This window comes from Canis lupus, chromosome 18, assembly GCF_048164855.1.
Source record: "Canis lupus baileyi chromosome 18, mCanLup2.hap1, whole genome shotgun sequence".
NCBI classification, from domain to species: domain Eukaryota; kingdom Metazoa; phylum Chordata; class Mammalia; order Carnivora; family Canidae; genus Canis; species Canis lupus.
Window position 1 is genome coordinate 17,764,330 of NC_132855.1, and position 18,165 is coordinate 17,782,494.

General features: G+C 41.1%; 1 long non-coding RNA gene across 2 annotated transcripts in view; it reads left to right on the forward strand.

The window, feature by feature from the left end:
* The window catches only part of LOC140608744 (uncharacterized), a 32,214-nt gene extending 17,564 nt beyond the window's left edge, over positions 1–14,650 (forward strand). For both annotated transcript variants that reach the window (XR_012010717.1, XR_012010718.1), the window contains 2 exons: positions 8,928–9,117; positions 13,751–14,650. This is a non-coding gene — a long non-coding RNA (uncharacterized lncRNA). The remainder of the gene's footprint in view (positions 1–8,927; positions 9,118–13,750) is intronic.
* The last annotated feature ends 3,515 nt before the right edge of the window (positions 14,651–18,165 follow it).

Here is an 18,165-nt window from a genome sequence, read left to right on the forward strand (position 1 = left end):
GACCCCACCCTTATGACCTTAATTATACTTCTAAAGGCCCTCTCTCTTAATACAATCACATTGGGAGCTAGGGCTTCCACCTGTAAATTTAGGGGGGAACACAGTTCAGCCCATAACAGTAACCTCGATGAGAGAAGGAGATAGGGGTAAAGTTAGATGTCTGTAAGTTAAGTTTGGAGGAGACTATTCCAATGCTGGATAATACCACATGCCTGCAGATGAGAGAGCATGGCAGGACCATGGCATATGGTAACAATGGACCATCTCTTGGGTGGCCTTTGCATTATTAACCATAGGCAGTATGGAAAGCTGAAAACAAAATGCAGTTTTGTTTCAAGGGCTATAAGGGCACATGTGGCTTATGGAGCTGTGTTCTTAGTGCCTAGAACGGTGCCTGGCCTCTCACATGTGCTCAGTAAATTAATAGTCACTGGGCTTCTTTGCCTATTTCATTCTTTTAAACTCTCTCTCTCTTTTTTTTTTTTAAGGTTTTATTTATTTAATCAAGAGAGAGACAGAGACAGGGGCAGAGACACAGGCAGAGGGAGAAGCAGGCTCCATGCAGGGAGCCTGACGTGGGACTTGATCCCGGGTCTCCAGGATCACACCCTGAGCTGTAGGTGGTGCTAAACTGCTGAGCCACCTGGGCTGCCCTAAACTCTCTTATTTCCATTTTATTTTGTGGAATGTTTGTCATTCTTGCCTTCTATGTCCTTAATATTTTCAACAATGTTTTTTTTCTCCCTTGGGCTATTTTCCATTTTTCTTTATTTTCTTTTTCCACTCTTTTCCTGAGTTCATGTTTCACCTCCTGATATCTTACCATCTTTTCCCTGTACTCTTTCTTCTTCTTCTTTTTTTTAAAGATTTTATTTATTTATTCATAGAAACACAGAGAGAGAATGAGAGGCAGAGACACAGGCAGAGGGAGAAGCAGGCTCCATGCAGGGAGCCCGACATGGGACTTGATCCCAGGACTCCAGGATCACGCCCTGGGCTGTAGGCGGCGCTAAACCGCTGCGCCACCCGGGCTGCCCCTGTACTCTTTCTTCTTAACGGCAAATCCCTTCATGTTTTTTAAACGTCCGGCAAGCATTTGGTTGAAACTTTTGTCTGCTCCGTGGCAGCATTTTCCTGGTAAGGGTTCCACACCTGTCACTTGTGTTTCCCATCCCTTTCCTGTGCTTGGAAAGATCCTTTGCATTTTCCTTCTGATGATTCATCTTTGGACAAGTAGAGTTTTTCCTGAACCAGTATGCTGAGGGAGAGTCATGTGAGATGGGGTCAGAGCAATGCTCCTCATTAGCCAGAATTTTCCTGATGACCCAGGGTTTACATATGAGCTCGATCAACCTTCACTTCTCAGCTTAGGCATGTCTGGGCAAGTTTGGCAACCCAGAGATGCTGGCCTCTGCCAAGGAGATTTGCATGATTTGGTTTTCATTTATTTATTCGTTTGTTACCTGGATGATGAGAGAAGTTTAAGTCCCAGTGCCTGGGGGCAGAGAGAGGTTGGGAAGATAGAGTGTCTGCAGTCAGCCTCCCAAGGACCAGGTTTGTAGCAGTCTGGACAGAGTTACTGCAGGCAACAGAAAACAGAGGTCTTCAGCTTTGGGGCCAGATGCTCATGTGAGAGAGGCCACAGCATCAGAGAGGGCAAGAGCTTCCCCCCTCTCCTGCCAGGATCAGGAGCTCAGGAACATGGGCTGAGAGGAACACAGTCCTGCTTTGGAATCATGTTAACTGAAATCTTAAGTTCTAGAGGACAGAAGCCAGCTGACCAACATGTGCAAGCACCCAAGCTTTTCTTTCTCCTTCCACCTTCTCCACGTTTCCAGTATAGCTGTCAACAATAAGACCGCCCTTCCCACGTCTTGCCACCCCTGGACACCTTCTGGCCCTGGACCCAAGCTTGGCCTAGAACTTTTGAAGACCTAGTTAGGAGTCTAAATATTTGAACATCTTTTTTTTTTTTTTTTTTTTTTTAAGATTTTATTTATTTGAGAGAGAGAGAGCACAAAAGCAGGAAGGAGAGGGAGAGGCATGCTCCAAGTGGGGAGCCTGAGGCAGTGCTGGATTCCAGGACCCTGGGATCATGACTTAAGCCAAAGGCAGATGCTTAACAGACTAAGCCACCCAGGCATCCCAGTCTTTGAACATCTTAATCAAAGAAGAATCTATTGTAGATCACAAGATCAAAGGAGGAATTGAGTATCCAACTCTATAGATGGGGCCCTGCCTCAGGTGGCTCAGCTAGAAATCCTCTTTGGACTACCCTTCACATTCAAAGTCCTGGAGAGAGAATCTTATCAATAATGTGAGAAAATAACTAAAATACACCAGCTGCCAAGGACTTATGTCATCTTTTTCATTTTTGCTTTTATAGAAGAAACACCAGTGCAGTATCATGCTTGAGCCTGTGCTCCTTAGAGATTACCTGACCATTTCATTTATTCAGTTAAGATCAAAGGAACCAAATGATAGCAATGGCCATACTTAATTGTCAAGAACCCTATACTCTTTACCCTGGGTAAAAACCAACCAACCACTCATTTCGCTATGGGTTTCAAATTAAAATGTGGTATTCCTTTGGAAATGTCCGTTTCCTTTTGTAATCTTTATGTAATAGGTTACCGTGGCTTTGGGGTCTTCATTTAGTTACTAAAAAGATTTGATCTCAACTCAGCCCCATCCATATCACCTACTGGTATGAGTTACACTGCGGAGCTCAGATGAAATGCTTGCTGAAAACCTGCCTAAACTCAACTCAGCAGTCTAAGAGGAATTCTGATGGGAAGGATTAGGAGAGGACTAAATTTGGGGAAAATTCAATTAAATCAATAAAAGGATTAGAAATTGGACCTAAATAAGAAAAAGGAATTCATGGAGAAGAAAAAGATGTTGCATTACACAGTCAAATTAAAACCCGAAGCAATTACCATTGAGATTTTTTGTTCAGGAAATGAATATCGACTACCTACTGGGTGCCAAATGATGTACTTCATACTAATGGTACCAAAATAGATAAGACGTAGGCCCAGAACTCATTGAGCAGTGGAAAAAGTCTTTGTTTCTGAGGAGTCATCAGGAACTGGGATCGGCAATCTATTTACTTCATATATTATATGCTTATTGAAGAGAATTTGGGAAACAGAGATTTAAAATTGTCTCTAATGCCACCAGCAGAAATAATCACTGTTAATGTTTTCTGTAGGTATATGTGGTTATAATAAACACTGACATTGATTAAATGCATTCCATGTTCCAGACTCCCATTTCATCATTAGCCCTATGAAGTGGGTACCATCGTCATCCTCATTTTACATATGAGGAAACAAGTTTTGAGATTAATCAGCTCAAAATTACATGGCAGAGGCAGAATTAATCCAAGGCTTATCTTGTTTATTCTCAAGCTCTCAAGCAGCCCAGGGACCAGAAGAACCCCACAGCCAAGGCTTTGTCATCAGAGGGGCAAGGCAGTTCTGAATACAGCCCCCTGGCTGCAACTCAGATCTGACTTTCAGAGGACAAATGCCCAATTCCTATGGAGAGAGAAGGGCTGAACTAGCTGTACTGTCTAAAAATCAAAACAAAACAAAACAGAAAATCTTGGTCTCTTTGGGAACTCTACAAGTAATGCAAGGGGCAAAGAAGATTTGTCACCCTGTGGGAGCAAGGCAACATATCAAAAAGGCTATGCCTGCTAGTATAGTGCTGCCACCTGGTGGAATTGATGACATAGGACACTGTGTCCAGCAAGACCAACCCTGAAACACTCCCTGGGAGGAGAAGAAATACATGGAGAGAACTTTACAAGAAGTTGAAAGTCTTGCATTAGCAGTTAGGGACAAGTTATAACTGCTAATGTCACCCCCTAATTCTCTCCATTTCCAGATAAAGGGATGAAGAAACTCAGATTCTATATATTTTCCTATATATAATCATAAAAAATATTTTCTTCTATACTTTATTCTAATGAAATTACCTCTGATGTTCACACACCTTAAATACTAAGTAGATCTACTAGGTCATTTTCAGGAGTTGGTTGGCCAGCATCTAACATCAAGAATAGGGCACAGAGTAAGTGATCAAAAAGTGCCATCTGGGGACTCCAGGCTGGCACAGCTGGTAGAGCATGCAACTTTTTTTTTTTTTTCTAAGATTTTATTTATTTATTCACAAGCCACACAGGGAGAAAGAGAGGCAGAGACACAGGCAGAGGGAGAAGCAGGCTCCATGCAGGAAGCCTGACGCAGGACTCGACCCCAGGTCTCCAGGATCATGCCTTGGGCTGAAGGCAGCGCTAAACCGCTGAGCCACCCCGGCTGCCCAGCATGCAACTCGTGATCTTGGGGGTTGTGAGTGTGAGCCCCATGTTGGGTATAGAAATTTTTTTTAATTTAAAGTAAATAAAAAAGTATTGGGCTCCCCACAAGGAGCCTGCTTCTCCCTCTGCCTATGTCTCTGCCTCTCTGTGTGTCTCTCATGAATAAATAAGTAAAATCTTTAAAATAAAATGAAATAAAATTGAAAGTCCTAGGGGCTCCAAAGGAGCACAGTATGAAAATTACTGTCTCTGGATGATCATGTGAGTCATTGAATTGACACTGAAAAAGATAACTAACATTCTTAAGGAAGATTTTGAAAAAAAAAAAAGAAAGTTGTGTTTAAATTGAACTTGGATGACCTAGTCAGATCTCCTATCGATTTAAATTAAATCTAGAATGAGGAGCCCCTGTGTCTTTCCTTTTCAATTGAATTTCTCATTGATAGTCAGTTAGCAGGGGCTTCTTGTTTAGCATTTTGCATCTTTTTTGCTTTCCACACTGCCACACATCTAATGAAAGAAAACATTTAAAGATTATTGGGTTTAAATGAAGTTCTGGAAAAAGCAAATTTAATCTATGGCAGAAAAGCAGAAGAATGGTGGCTCCCTCTAGGAGGAAGGGTGAGGGTAAAGATTTGCTGAGAAGGAATACTGGAACATTTGGGGATGATGCGGGAATGTACGTTTGTCAAAACGTTCATGGATATGCACTTAAGATTTTTCTCATTTCATTGAATTTAAATTTCACATTTAAAATATGTGAATACAGGGACACCTGGGTGGCTCGGCAATTGAGTGTCTGCCTTCGACTCAGGGCACGATCCCGGGGTCCAGGATCCCGGGGTCCAGGATCAAGTCCCACACCCGGCTCCCCATGGGGAGCCTGCTTCTCCCTCTACCTATGTCTCTGCCTCTCTCTTTGTGTGTCTCTCATAAATAAATAAATAAAATCTTTAAAAAAATAAAATATGTGAATACATACAATGGAATATTATTCAGCCTTAGAAAGAAAGAAAACCCTGTCACTTGCTATTATGAGGATGAGCCTTAGGAACATCATGCTAAGTGACATTAGCCAGTCTCACAAAGGTCTTGTAAAGGCGTAACCTTAGAGCATCTGCTCATGGCAAACTGACCATCTCTGATTTTTGCAACTAGGAACTTAACCTAACAACCTTATCTAGGTGAGGACACTACATAAGTCAGGATCTGGCAGGAAAAGGTGACTCAAACAAGGTAACTGAAGAGAATTTAATAAAAGGACTGTTCAACAGAGATGCGAACAGGTTCAAGGGATGGCTCCCCTCCACCTGGACCCCACCGAGGTCTCCACCCTTTATGTAAGCTTATGCTCCAGCCCTCTCTGTGTTCCATCTTAGTTCAGGTAGCCCATACTTAGTCCCTCTGAGGGTGGAGGTGTGGGCTCTGTCAGTGGTTGACAGTCCCAGTGAGCAATCAACTTACCTGGGGAACCTTTAAAATACATCAGTGTCTGGGCCCCGCCGCCAGAAGTTCTAACTTAATGGGTCTCTGGTGCAGCCCGGGCATTGGTACTGTTTAAAAGCTCTCAGGAGATTCCAGCAGGCCCAGATCAATTATTTCAGACTCTCAGGGATGTAGGCCTGGGTATTTTTTCGAATCTCCCCAATACAGCCAGAGCCGAGAAGCTCTGCTCTGTTTTCTATCAAAATCTGTTGTTTTGGCATAAACTTGGGGCTCCGTTATCCTTAGACCTTCCTTTCAAAGTGGATTTCAGAAGCAAAATAGTTCAATTTAAAAATTGAGCATCGATTTATTTCATCCTAATAACACCACTTGGGGTATTGTCAGTATCTCTGGCCAGAGCAGAGTCAAGAACAAGGGAATAGAGAAAAGCAACATCAATATTTCAGAGCAGCATTTTTCACTATAGCCAAAAGGTAGTTTCCACTGACAAGTGGGTGGATAAACAGAGTGTGATGTGTGCGTGAATGGAATACTACTCAACCTTGAAAAAGAGGGAGAGTCTGACACACACTACAACATGGATGAACCATGAGGACCTCATGCTGAGTGACACAAGCCAGCCACAAAAAAGATAAATACTCTATGACTCCACTTACATGACGGACTTACATAGCCAAATTCATAGGGACAAAATAGAAGGGTGGTGGCCAGGGGCTGGGAGAGGGGAGAACAGGAGAATTGTTCAACAGGTCTAGGGCATCAGTTTTGTTTTGTAAGATGAACAGAATTCTAAAGATGGGTTGCACAGCAATGTCTTAACGCCACACCTAAAAATGATTAGGATGGTAAATTTTATCTGTACATTACAATTTAAGCACATTTTTAAAGCAGGAATGTTTAAATAGTTCACGTTATACCTTTGTACACACATTAGACAAGAGAAACTCAGTCTTCCTCCTGCCCCACCCCTAGGCTTGCTCTGGATACTGGGGAACAAATCTTACTATCTTCCTTTCTTCTTAACCTGGCCTGGTGGGAAGATCCGGCTGGGCCTAAGAACATGAACTAACTGGAAAAGGAAAACAACTTCGCAGGCTCCTGCTAATTCTTCATGTGGTCAGCGAGGGTGTCCAGAGTGAGAGGCTCAGCTGTCCAGAAGGAAGCCAACAAGGACTCTGTCGTGGGAGGGACAACCTGGGGCAGGGTGGAGGAGGAGAAAAGTGGAAGTAAAACTTCTCTGCATAATAAGGCAGAAGGAAGAGGATGTTATTGCCATTGGTACTGCTGTAGGAAAGTGTTTTTCATTGACATGGATCCCTACTCTACTGTCTCTGAGCAGTGTTTATCATGCGAGCTGCATATGTGGGCTTCTGGCCAAGAGTCACCCTCAGAGGGGCTGGGGAATCCCAGGGGAAAGGGGGCCCTGTGATGTCACCTGGCCCTGAGGAAGAGAGCTCACAGGGTCTGAGGGACTCGGAGCAATGCCCATCCTGGGCTCCTTTGCTGGAGCTCTTTGGCCACAGGATTCTAAACGAAACTCACCATCAGCTTTATTTACCATCTTCCACTGTGTCACTCAGGGTAAAGGTACAGATACTAGAGCAACAACAGCCTGTGTAAGCTTCCCTGGGCAGCCTACAGAACCGAAGAGGGTTAAGTTTGAGAAACCGAAAGTGAGGCTGGAGCTCCTTATGCCCTCCAGAGGACTCTTATATTGTATTTAACATTTTCCCCCTTTCAATCCTAGGAACAATAGTTAGCATCTACTTTTTCTTCTGTGAAAATCAACAAGGACCAACCAAAAGAGATTATTTATTCAGGGCTAGCTATAGCAAAGGAGTCAGCCACCATCACACATTTTGGCAGACTCAGAAGCAGACAGAGGAATGGGAAAGCTTTATCATGGAAAGAAGGGAAGGCCATGTCCATGCTCCTGTTGGAGGCTGTTGGCAGGTGCAAGCTATAGGCTGCCTAACTAGAAGTGGGGTTTTTTACGTGACTGGTCAGGAACGTATATTTGCTTTACATTAGGGGCAAGAATTAAGGAGGCTGACAGTTATAAATAAAGTGCTGACCATTTGGGTCTAATGGTTACAGCAGTTCTTGCTTGACTTCCTGGACTGGGTGGTAGAGACAGAGGTCTGACTTCCTACAAGTCTGACTTACAGAGAGTAGAGTGGCTGCCTGGGATGGTTGCTGCAGGGTGTAGGTTAGAGTTCTCTTGCATATGTGACCTGGCCATTGTCCATTCGTATATTTAGTCTCTCCCTACCAAACCTTGAGGTGCTTCAGCCCGATAGTCCAGTGATGGTGGATTGCAGAAATACAAAAGCTGGGCAACCGAGGGCAGTGCAGCTTTCTTTGCTCCCCCTCTGCTCAGGCCAAAGTGGCAATGGCAGTATCAGATCAAAGGGGATAGTGGTCCAGAAGTTCCAGGTGTGGCTACTACCAGGATGGAAAGCAAGGAGTGGCAGGTAACAACAGGGAAGCCACGTCCACAGTGTGAGCCAGCTCAGAAGTCACAGTGACAGCCCTTTCCCAAATGTAGAAGAAGAAGGTCACCTTGACAGTAGAAGGAAGCACTCCAGTTCTGTTGTCTAAAATAAGGGTATTCCTAGAGAGTGCAATCCTTTGATAAAATCCCTAATATCCCTGAGTTTTTATTTCAGAGTTTGCCATTGAAAGTGACGTAAACCAGTCAATACGTCCTAGCATCAGACTTGTAAACAGCTTCTTTGCTTCCCTTCTCCCACATTCAGTTGGCCCCAAGCTCTAGCTAGAAATCTTCAAATTTCTGAAGGTCTCTGAGGGGACCCTTGGCTGGCTAGGTTGGTTAATTGTCTGCCTTTGGCTCAGGTCACAATCCCAGGGTCCTGGGACTGAGCCACACATCAGGCTCTGTGCTCAGTGGGGAGCCTGCTTCTCTCTCTGTCTGCCACTCCCCCCTGCTTATGCTTGCTCTCTCCCTTTCTCTGTCAAATAAATAAAATCTTTTTTTTTAAGCGTCTCTGAGAATCATCCTCTCCCACCTGACCCCGTAAGATTTGGTTATGATTCTCATAGGGCTTATGATTGCTGTATGGTTTGTTGTATTCATATTAACTTCCCTTAACCTTCACCAGACTGCAAGCTCTCTCTGTTTTATCACCTGCAGGGCTGTTATAGGCATTACAAAGACACTAGCTGATCTGTGTCTCTGTGACAGATGAACACCTTCATTCTCCCAGTCTGTACAGAGAAGCTTTTTCCTTCCAAAGCAGAAGACAGGTGCTGGAGGACACAAAGACCAGACAGGCACCACCTCAGGCAGTGAGAAGAGCAACCAAATAGTTAAATACAATGTGGTAAGTGCTAAGTAAAGGACTGGGAAGTCCCAAGTACCTTGGGAACGCAAAAAAGGAGGTGACTTACTTTGATAGGCAAATCAGGCTTCACAGAAGAGCTAATGTTGGAAGGATGACAGGAGATTCTCCTTGCAGAGAAGGGGTGAGACATCCAGGTAGAGGGAGAGGTTTGGGAATGTGGATGGCAGACAGGTGGAGGGCTGGTGGAGATGGAGCTGCCCATCTCCACAGGGACAAGGTTGTGAAGGACCTTGTTTGCCATTTCTATAGGCATTTGGATTTCATTCTAGTGGCAACGTAGAGTCTATGCAGGCTGCTAAGCAGAGGAATGTCAAACATCTGTGTTTTCTTATAATTTTGGCATCCATGTGGCAGATGGATGGGGATGCCCAGTTAAGAGACTGCAGATTGTAGGGACCCGAAGTAGGACAAATGATGAGGATAGAAAGGAAGAGTGGGCTTAAGATGTATTAAGGAAGCAGAATTAGTGGGACTTGGGAAGGGGATGTAGTTTTGGAATGTTGGTGAGGTCCAGAGCTGATGGCCAAGAAAGAATTCTTGTGATGTCTTTTGTGCAAAAAAGGTGATTTTATTAAAGCACAGGGGCAGGACTCATGGGCAGAAAGAGCTGCTACACTGGAGTTGTGAGGCATGGTTGGCTAATGATATACTTAGGAGTTGGGGGAGCTGAAGCATTTGCCTTCAGCTCAGGGCGTGATCTCAGAGTCCCAGGATCGAGTCCCACATCAGGCTCCCTGCTGGGAGCCTGCTTCTCTTTCTGCCTGCGTCTCTGCCTCTCTCTCTCTCTCTCTCTCTCTCTCTCTTTCTTATTTTATTTATATATTTATTCTTGAGAGAGAGAGAGGCAGAGACACAGGCAGAGGAAGAAGCAGGCTCCATGCGGGGACCCCGATGCGGACACAATCCCGGGACTCCAGGATCATGCCCTGAGCCAATGGCAGGTGCTAAACCGCTGAGCCACCCAGGGATCCCCTCTGCTTCTCTCTTTGTCTCTCATGAATGAATAAATACAATCTTAAAAAAAAAAAAAAAGATAGTCGGGAGCATCCTGGAGGAATGTTACCCTCTGCTTGCCTCAAGTGTTTGTCAATGGGCTGCAGGTTATAAGGACATTTAACTTTATCTACCTTTCCTTCTGCCTTTGTTTCCTATGTCAGAGGGAGTGAAACAGAAGAATTGAGGGTGCTAGGCTCTTATTTTAGACTACTGGATTCGTGATAAGGAATTATAATTGAGAGGTTCAGTGCTGGTTTATGATGGGCATGCCCGGGGAAGGGGCACCAGTGGCCATTACAGAGAGGAGAGCACACCACATACACTCCATAGCCGAAATCACAAGGTTTCTCTGAAAGTCTGTAAATCACTGAAATTCTCTTCTGCTCCTGCGGTGCAAACTGCTCTCCTTGGTAGTTTCAGGCAGGCAGCTTGCCAACAGGCACAAAGGGAAGTCTCGCTGTACTACCTCCTGTGTGGAGTTTGCTTTGATAACTCTGCCCTGCCTTTATTCTCTAATGGTCTGTGCTCGATTGGTCTCCCGCATATATGAGTAAATATCAGCTGTGATGAGTGTCTCTGAATTATTCTTTGATAGTTATTTCTGGAATCTACATTGAGATCAGTCCACCTTAGTTCCCATGTTGGAGCCTATATGTGGCATCTCTTCTGGACACCTTGAATTCTGAATTGTCCTTCGGCCCCTCTGGGGGATCTCTTTGGGTGACCATTAAGATTTATGACTCCTGGATGCTAAAACTGGTCTCTGAGTAGTGCTAGATCCACAGTAGCTGCCCCCTTTTTCCTTTCCCCCATTGGTGGAAGAAAAGCCAGTGGTTAAGCCTTGATTATCTCTGATCTCTGTCAAGTGGCAAACAACTGGGAGCCCCGTATCTCTTTGGATTTTTTTGTTGTTGTTGTTCCTGTTTTTCCTGAAGATTCTAATATTTGGGAAACCTGTATGTATGCCTTGAGATCACAAGACAATGGGTTTTATCAAGCACTTGCCACCCTCAACTATAAAGCTGAAAATTCAGTTATGTCATATCCAACACTGTTGATTTATTATATTTTTTGACTATTAATAGAACCCTTTGTGTTCTTTGTCTTATGCCCTATATTTACTTTTGCCAGTTCTCTGAGTATCTATAAATGAACAAAGCCTTATCCTTCCTTGCAAAGGAAGGAAATATTTTTTAGCAGTTTGTTAATAATTATATTTCTTTTGTATTTGTAGAAATTTAAAAAAAATTTTTTAAGATTTTTATTTATTTATTCATGAGAGATACAGAGAGAGAGGCAGAGACACAGGCAGAGGGAGAAGCAGGCTCCATGCAGGGAGCCCGATATGGGACTCGATCCGGGTCTCCAGGATCATGCCCTGGGCCGAAGGCAGGCGCTAAACCACTGAGCCACCCAGGGATCCCCCCCAAAAATTTTTTAAGTAGACTTTCTGTCCAGAGTGGAGCCCAACACAGGGCTTGAACTCACAATCCTGAGACACTTAACTGACTGAGCCACCTAGGTACCCCATATATTTGTGGAAATCTTTTTAAGCAGCTTTATTGAGAGGTAATTCACATACCATGAAATTCATTAATTTAAAGCATAAATATAGTAGGTTTTAGTATAGCCACAGAGTTATGCAGCCATCACCACACTTTTAGAACATGTATTCTCACCCCAAAGAGAAACCCATACTTATTAGCAGTCACTCCCTTTTCTCCCTAACAGCTGTGCCCCTACCCCTACCCCAAGCCCTAGGCAACTACTAATCTATTTTCTCTATATATAGATTTGCCTATTCTGGGTATTATATTTCATATAAATGGAATCATACAATATGTGGTATTTTGTGACTGGCTTCTTTCACTTAGCATAATGTGTTCAGAGTTCATCCATATTGTAACCCATACCAGTACTTTATTTCTTTTTAAAACCAAATGATATTCCATTGTATGGATATAACACATTTTGTTTATTCATTCATCAGTTGATAAGCATTTGAGTTGTTTCCACTTTGGGGCTATTATGAATAATGATTCTATGAACATTTGTATATAAATTTTTGTGTAGACACGTGTTTTCATTTCTCTTGGGAATATTCCAAGGAGTGGAATTGCTGGGTCATATGGTAACTCTATGTTTAACTTTTTTGAGGAACTGCCAAACTGTTTTCCAAAGCGGCTGCACCATTTACATTTCCATCTGTAGTGTATGAGGGTTCCAATCATATCCTCCCCAACACTTATTACTGTCTTTTTTGACGATCTTAGTGGTATGAAGTTGTATCTCATTGTATTTGGCATTTCTCTGATGGCTACTTATCTTGATCAGATATATGATTAGCAAGTAGTTTCTCCCATTCTATGGATTTTTTTTCCCCACTTTTTTGATGGTGTCTTTTTTTTTAAGATTTTATTTATTTATTCATGAGAGAGACAGAGACATAGGCAAAGGGAAAAACAGGCTCCATGCAGGGACCCCAATGTGGGACTCGATCCCAGGACTCCAGGATCATGCCCCGAGCCAAAGGCAGACCATTAACCACTGAGCCACCCAGGTGTCCCTTAATGGTGTCTTTTGAAACACAAAAGCTTTTAATTTTGGTGAAGGCTAATTTATGTTTTTCTTTTTCACTTGTGCTTTTGATGTCACATTTAAGAAGAGTTGCCTAACTCAACGTAATAAAGATTTACTATTTCTATCTAAGAATTTTACAGTTTCAGCCCTCCTGTTTAGGGTCTATCACCATTTTGAGGTGATTTTTGTATATGATATGAGAAAAGAGTCCAGCTTCATTCTTTTGCATGTGGATATCTAATTGTTCCAACACCATTTACTGAAAAACCTATACTTTCTCCCATTGAATTATCTTGCTAACCTTGTTGAAAATCAATTAACTACAAATACAAGGGTTTGTTTCTGGACTCTGACTTTATTGATCTGTAAGTTTTTCTTTACACCATAACCACATCGTCTTTGCTTTGTAGTAAGTTCTGAAATTGAGACCTGTGAATCCTCTGATTATATTGTTTTTCTTTTTTTCTAAATTATTCTGGCCACTCACAGCCGCATCCCAGGAGTCCTATCAGACACCTTTTTTTGGTTGTTAATTATTGGAGATTAATCAGCCACAAGACTTTTTATGTCATTTGTGAACACCATAGGTTATATCTAATTCAAACATGCATTATCTTCTATCAAAGAGGAGGGAAATGTATACAAATAAAAAAGAAACAATTGAAATTGGTTTTTCATGACCTGGAAAATAAAGAACTCTAGCTGATATCAATTGTTTAAATATACTGAATGTGTGCTTTGGGAATGCAGATGGAGTAGGAGTAATTGCTTCTGGCTTCTTAGAGCTTCATGACACACCATGAAATTTTTTTTTCCACCCCATGAAATTGTAAAAGTTCTGAGTACAAGGCTCTTTCTTCTTCCATTCTCTACCCGAAGTAATAGGGAAGTTCAATAGAAATACATGCAAATGAGCCCTGTTAAGGTATGAAGGAACTCCTATCTCATCAATTCCTCCAATAGTTACCTAGCTTTCCTGACAGTTCGATATTTTCAATGTACAGATATGTGATGGTTAATTTTGTGTCCATTTAAGGGGTGTTTGGGAATGAAATGAACATTTAAATCTGGACTATCCTCCAAAATGTGGATGGGCCTCACCCACTCACTCGAAGTCCTGAAGAGAACAGAGAGACCAGCCTCCCTGAGCAAGAAGGAATTCACCAGCAGACTGTCTTTGGACTTCACGTGCACCATCCACTCTCCTGGGTCACAAGCCTCTGGGCCACATTGAAGATTTGGACTTACCAGTCTCCGTAGTAGTGCAAGCCAATTTCTTGGAATAAGTCTCTCTCTATATGGACACATCCCATTGATTTGTTTCTCTGGAGAACCTTAATGAATACAAGGTATAAATAATTTCTAAACAAATGGATTGGTATATCTTTGCCTACCTCCAGAGAGAATTTATAAATTGCATTATAAAACACCTTAAAATTAAAGGTGCCTCTATTTTGATTGACTTATAGAAACTAATTGTCTTTTTTAATTGAAGTATAATTGACATAACATGTTATATTAGTTTCAGGTGTACAATACAGTGATCCAGCAATTCTGTAATTTATTCAGTGTTCATTACATTAAGTGTTCTCTTAATCCCCTTTATCTATTTCACCCATCCCCCATCTACCTTCCCTCTGGCAACCATCAGTTTGTTCTCTGTATTTGTCTGTTTTTTTTTTCTCTTTTTTCTTTGTTTTGTTTCATAAATTCCACATGTGAGTGAAATCATATATATTTGTCTTTCTCTGTCTGACCTATTTCACTTAGCATAATACCCTTTAGGGGGCAGCCCCGGTGGCGCAGCGGTTTAGCGCCGCCTGCAGTCCAGGGCGTGATCCTGGAGACCCTGGATCGAGTCCCATGTCAGGCTCCCTGCATGGAGCCTGCTTCTCCCTCTGCCTGTGTCTCTGCCTCTCATTCTCTCTCTGTGTTTCTATGAATGAATGAATGAATGAATGAATAAATAAATAAATAAATAAATAAATAAATAAATAAATAAATAAATAAATAAATAAAAATACCCTTTAGGTTCATCCATATTGTTGCAAATAGCAAGATTTCATTCTTTTTATGACATAATAATATTCTACTGTGTATATATATCTTTATTCATCTATTAATGGACACTTGGGTTGCTTCCATATTTGCCTGTTGTAAATGCTGCAGTAAATGTAGGGGTGTATATATCCTTTTTTTATGATTTATTTTATTTGACAGAGAGAGAGCACAAGCAGGGAAAGCAGCAGGCAGAAGGAGAAGCAGGCTACCAGCTGAGCAGGGAGTCTGATACGGGGTTCCATCCCAGGACCCTGGGATCATGACCTGAGCCAAAGGCAGACGTTTAACCAACTAAGTCACTCAGGTGCCCTATATATCTTTTTGAATAAGTATTTTCCTTTTCTCTGGGTAAATATCTAGTAGTGGAAGTACTGGATCATATGGTAATTCTATTTTTAATTTTTTTTAAAGATTTGTTTATTTATTCATGAGAGATACAGACGAGAGTGAGGCAGAGACACAGGCAGAGGGAGAAGCAGGTTCCTCACAGGGAGCCCGGTGTAGGACTCGATCCTGGATCCCAGGATCATGACCTGAGCCAAAGGCAGGTGCCCAACCATTGAGCCACCCAGGCATCCCTCTATTTTTAATTTTTTAAGGAAACTCCATCCTGTTTTTCATAGAGTATTTGGGAATTGGCTACAAACTGGCTACACCAATTTGCCTTCTCACAAATAGTGCAGGAGGGTTCCTTTTTTCCCACATCCTTACCAATGCTTGTTATCTTATGTCTTTGTGATTCTAGCCATTCTGATAGGTGTGAGATGACATCTCATCATGGTTTTTTTTTTTTTTTAAGATTTATTTGTTTTATTTTGAGAGACAGAGAGAGTGCACAAGCAGGGGAAAGGGCAAAGAGAGGGAGAGAGAATCTGAAGCAGGCTCCATACTCAGTGTGGAGTCTGACTCCAGGATTGATCCTACAACCACAAGATCATGACCTGAGCTGAAACCAAGAGTCGGTTGCTTAGCCCACTGAGCTACCCCACTCATTGTGATTTTGATTTATATGTACCTAAGGACAAATGATGAGGAGCATCTTTTCATGTGTCTGTTGACCATTTGTATGTCTTCTTTGTATGTCTATTTAGATCCTCTCCCTACCTTTTAATCAGATTACTTATTTTTTTGGTGTTGAGTTTATAAGTTCTTTATGTAGTTTGGATATTAACCCTTTATTGGATAGATATATCATTTGCAAATATCTTCTCCCATTCGGTAGGTTGCCTTTTCATTTTGACGATGGTTTCCTTCACTGTGCAAAATATTGTTATTGTGGTGTAGTCCCAACTGTTTAATTTTGCTTTTGTTTCCCTTGCCTGAGGAGACCTCTAGAAAAATGTTTCTACAGCCAATGTCAGAAATTACTACCTATATTTTCTTGTAGGAGTTTTACGGTTTAGGTCTGAGATTTAGGTCTTTCATCCATTTTTATTTTTGTGTATGGTATAAGGAAGTGGTCTGCTTTCATTCTTTCACATGTAGCTGTTCAGTTTTCCCAGCATCATTTGTTAGAGAGACTGTCTTTTGCCCTTTGTATATTCTTGCCTCCTGTGTCATAGCTTAAATGACCATATAAGAATGGGTTTATATCTGGGCTCTCTATTCTGTTCCATTGATCTGTGTCTATTTTTATGCCTGTTTTGATTTTATAGTATAACTTGAAATCTGCGATTGTGATACCTTAGTTTTATTCTTCTTCCTTAAGATTGTTTTGGCAATTTGGGTCTTTTGTGGTTCCAAACAAGTTTTAGGATTATTTATTCTAGTTCTCTGAAAAATGTTGTTGGTATTTTGACAGATATCGCATTAAATCTGTAGATTGCTCTGAGTAGTACAGACATTTTTACAAGATCAGTTCTTCCAATCCATAAACATAGAACCAGAAACTAATAATCTTTCATATAAATCTAGGAGAATTCAAGAAAAGAAAAAAATATTTAATTCCATATGCTTTAGATATACTGATTTGACTATTTTGATTTAAAAACAATAGTACGTTTTCTCTGTTTTAAACAAAGAAAAAAATAAAATATTGGAAGCTAATATTCTAGCTTTTGCAAGATCTGGATTTATTTATTCCTATAAAGTCTTACTAATATGAACTTCCTGAATCATTTACTAGCCTTGCTCTTCAAATAACCTTATGTTAATAATTATCTGACAATATAGAAATATTAAGAAATGTATATGCCCAACTACACTGAGTTATAATTATATCTCTTTTAAAGATTTGGTTTTAAGAATTTCAAGCAATGTTAGGCAGCCCGGGTGGCTCAGCAGTTTAGCGCCACCTTCAGCCCAGGGCCTGATCCTAGAGACCCGGGATTGAGTCCCATGTCGGGTTCCCTGCATGGAGCCTGCTTCTCCCTCTGCCTGTGTCTCTGCCTCTCTCTGTGTGTGTCTCTCATGAATAAATAAATAAAATATTTTAAAATAATAAAAATAATAAAAATAAAAAAATAAAGAATTTCAAGCAATGTTAAAACCTATTTAGAATTAGTTACTCCACTTCCACATAAAATTCACTATATCACCCCTCTGATAATATTTGATGGCAACAGTGATCATATTATTCTATAGCCTCAGCTTAAACCGTAACATCAAGATCTTAAATTGACTTTGAGACCCTGGACTAATTGAGTTAATTAATAAATAACCTTTGACTGATCAAAATTCAAAAAATTAGAGAATATAAAAACAAACAAGCATAGTTTTAATATATCTGCCATTGCCTCCTACTTTTATTCTCTAGAGAATGACCATCAGTTAGTAGATTAATAAGTGATATACGGATGCCTTCAGGTCATATTAGCATGCATGATACCATTTGCCCCACTAAGGACTTGCAGAATGAATAAATGTGGAATATGTGTTTACAGTACACAACCAGGTTGTCCTTGTAGAGCACTGCTAAGGCAGTTGACTATGGCAGACAGTGCTCGGTTACTTCCCTCCCAGTTTTCTCTGCACCTGATAGGGAACAGAAGTTAGTTTCTTTGGTTAAAAACTATCATAAAATGAGTACCAAAATAGTATTTGCAAAGAGATGCAAATATATGACATGATGGGTATGTTTTATTGGGTTTTAAAGAAAATTGCTATCGTTTTATTAAGATGGTAAATTCAATGTGGTGTATGTTTTACCTTCTAAGGCTATAAATTTATCACTTAACTGTGTGTGTATGTCTAAATATATACACCTAAAGTCATGTGAATTAAACAAAGTTTATAAATGGTAAAAATAGTTCAGAAAAAGATGATCTTTGAATATCTTTTATTTTGGTTTTGCCATACTTTGGAATCATTTTTTTTAATTTTTAAAAGATTTTATTTATTCATTTGGGAGAGAGAGAGCACAAGCAATGGGGAGAAGCAGAGGGAGAGGGA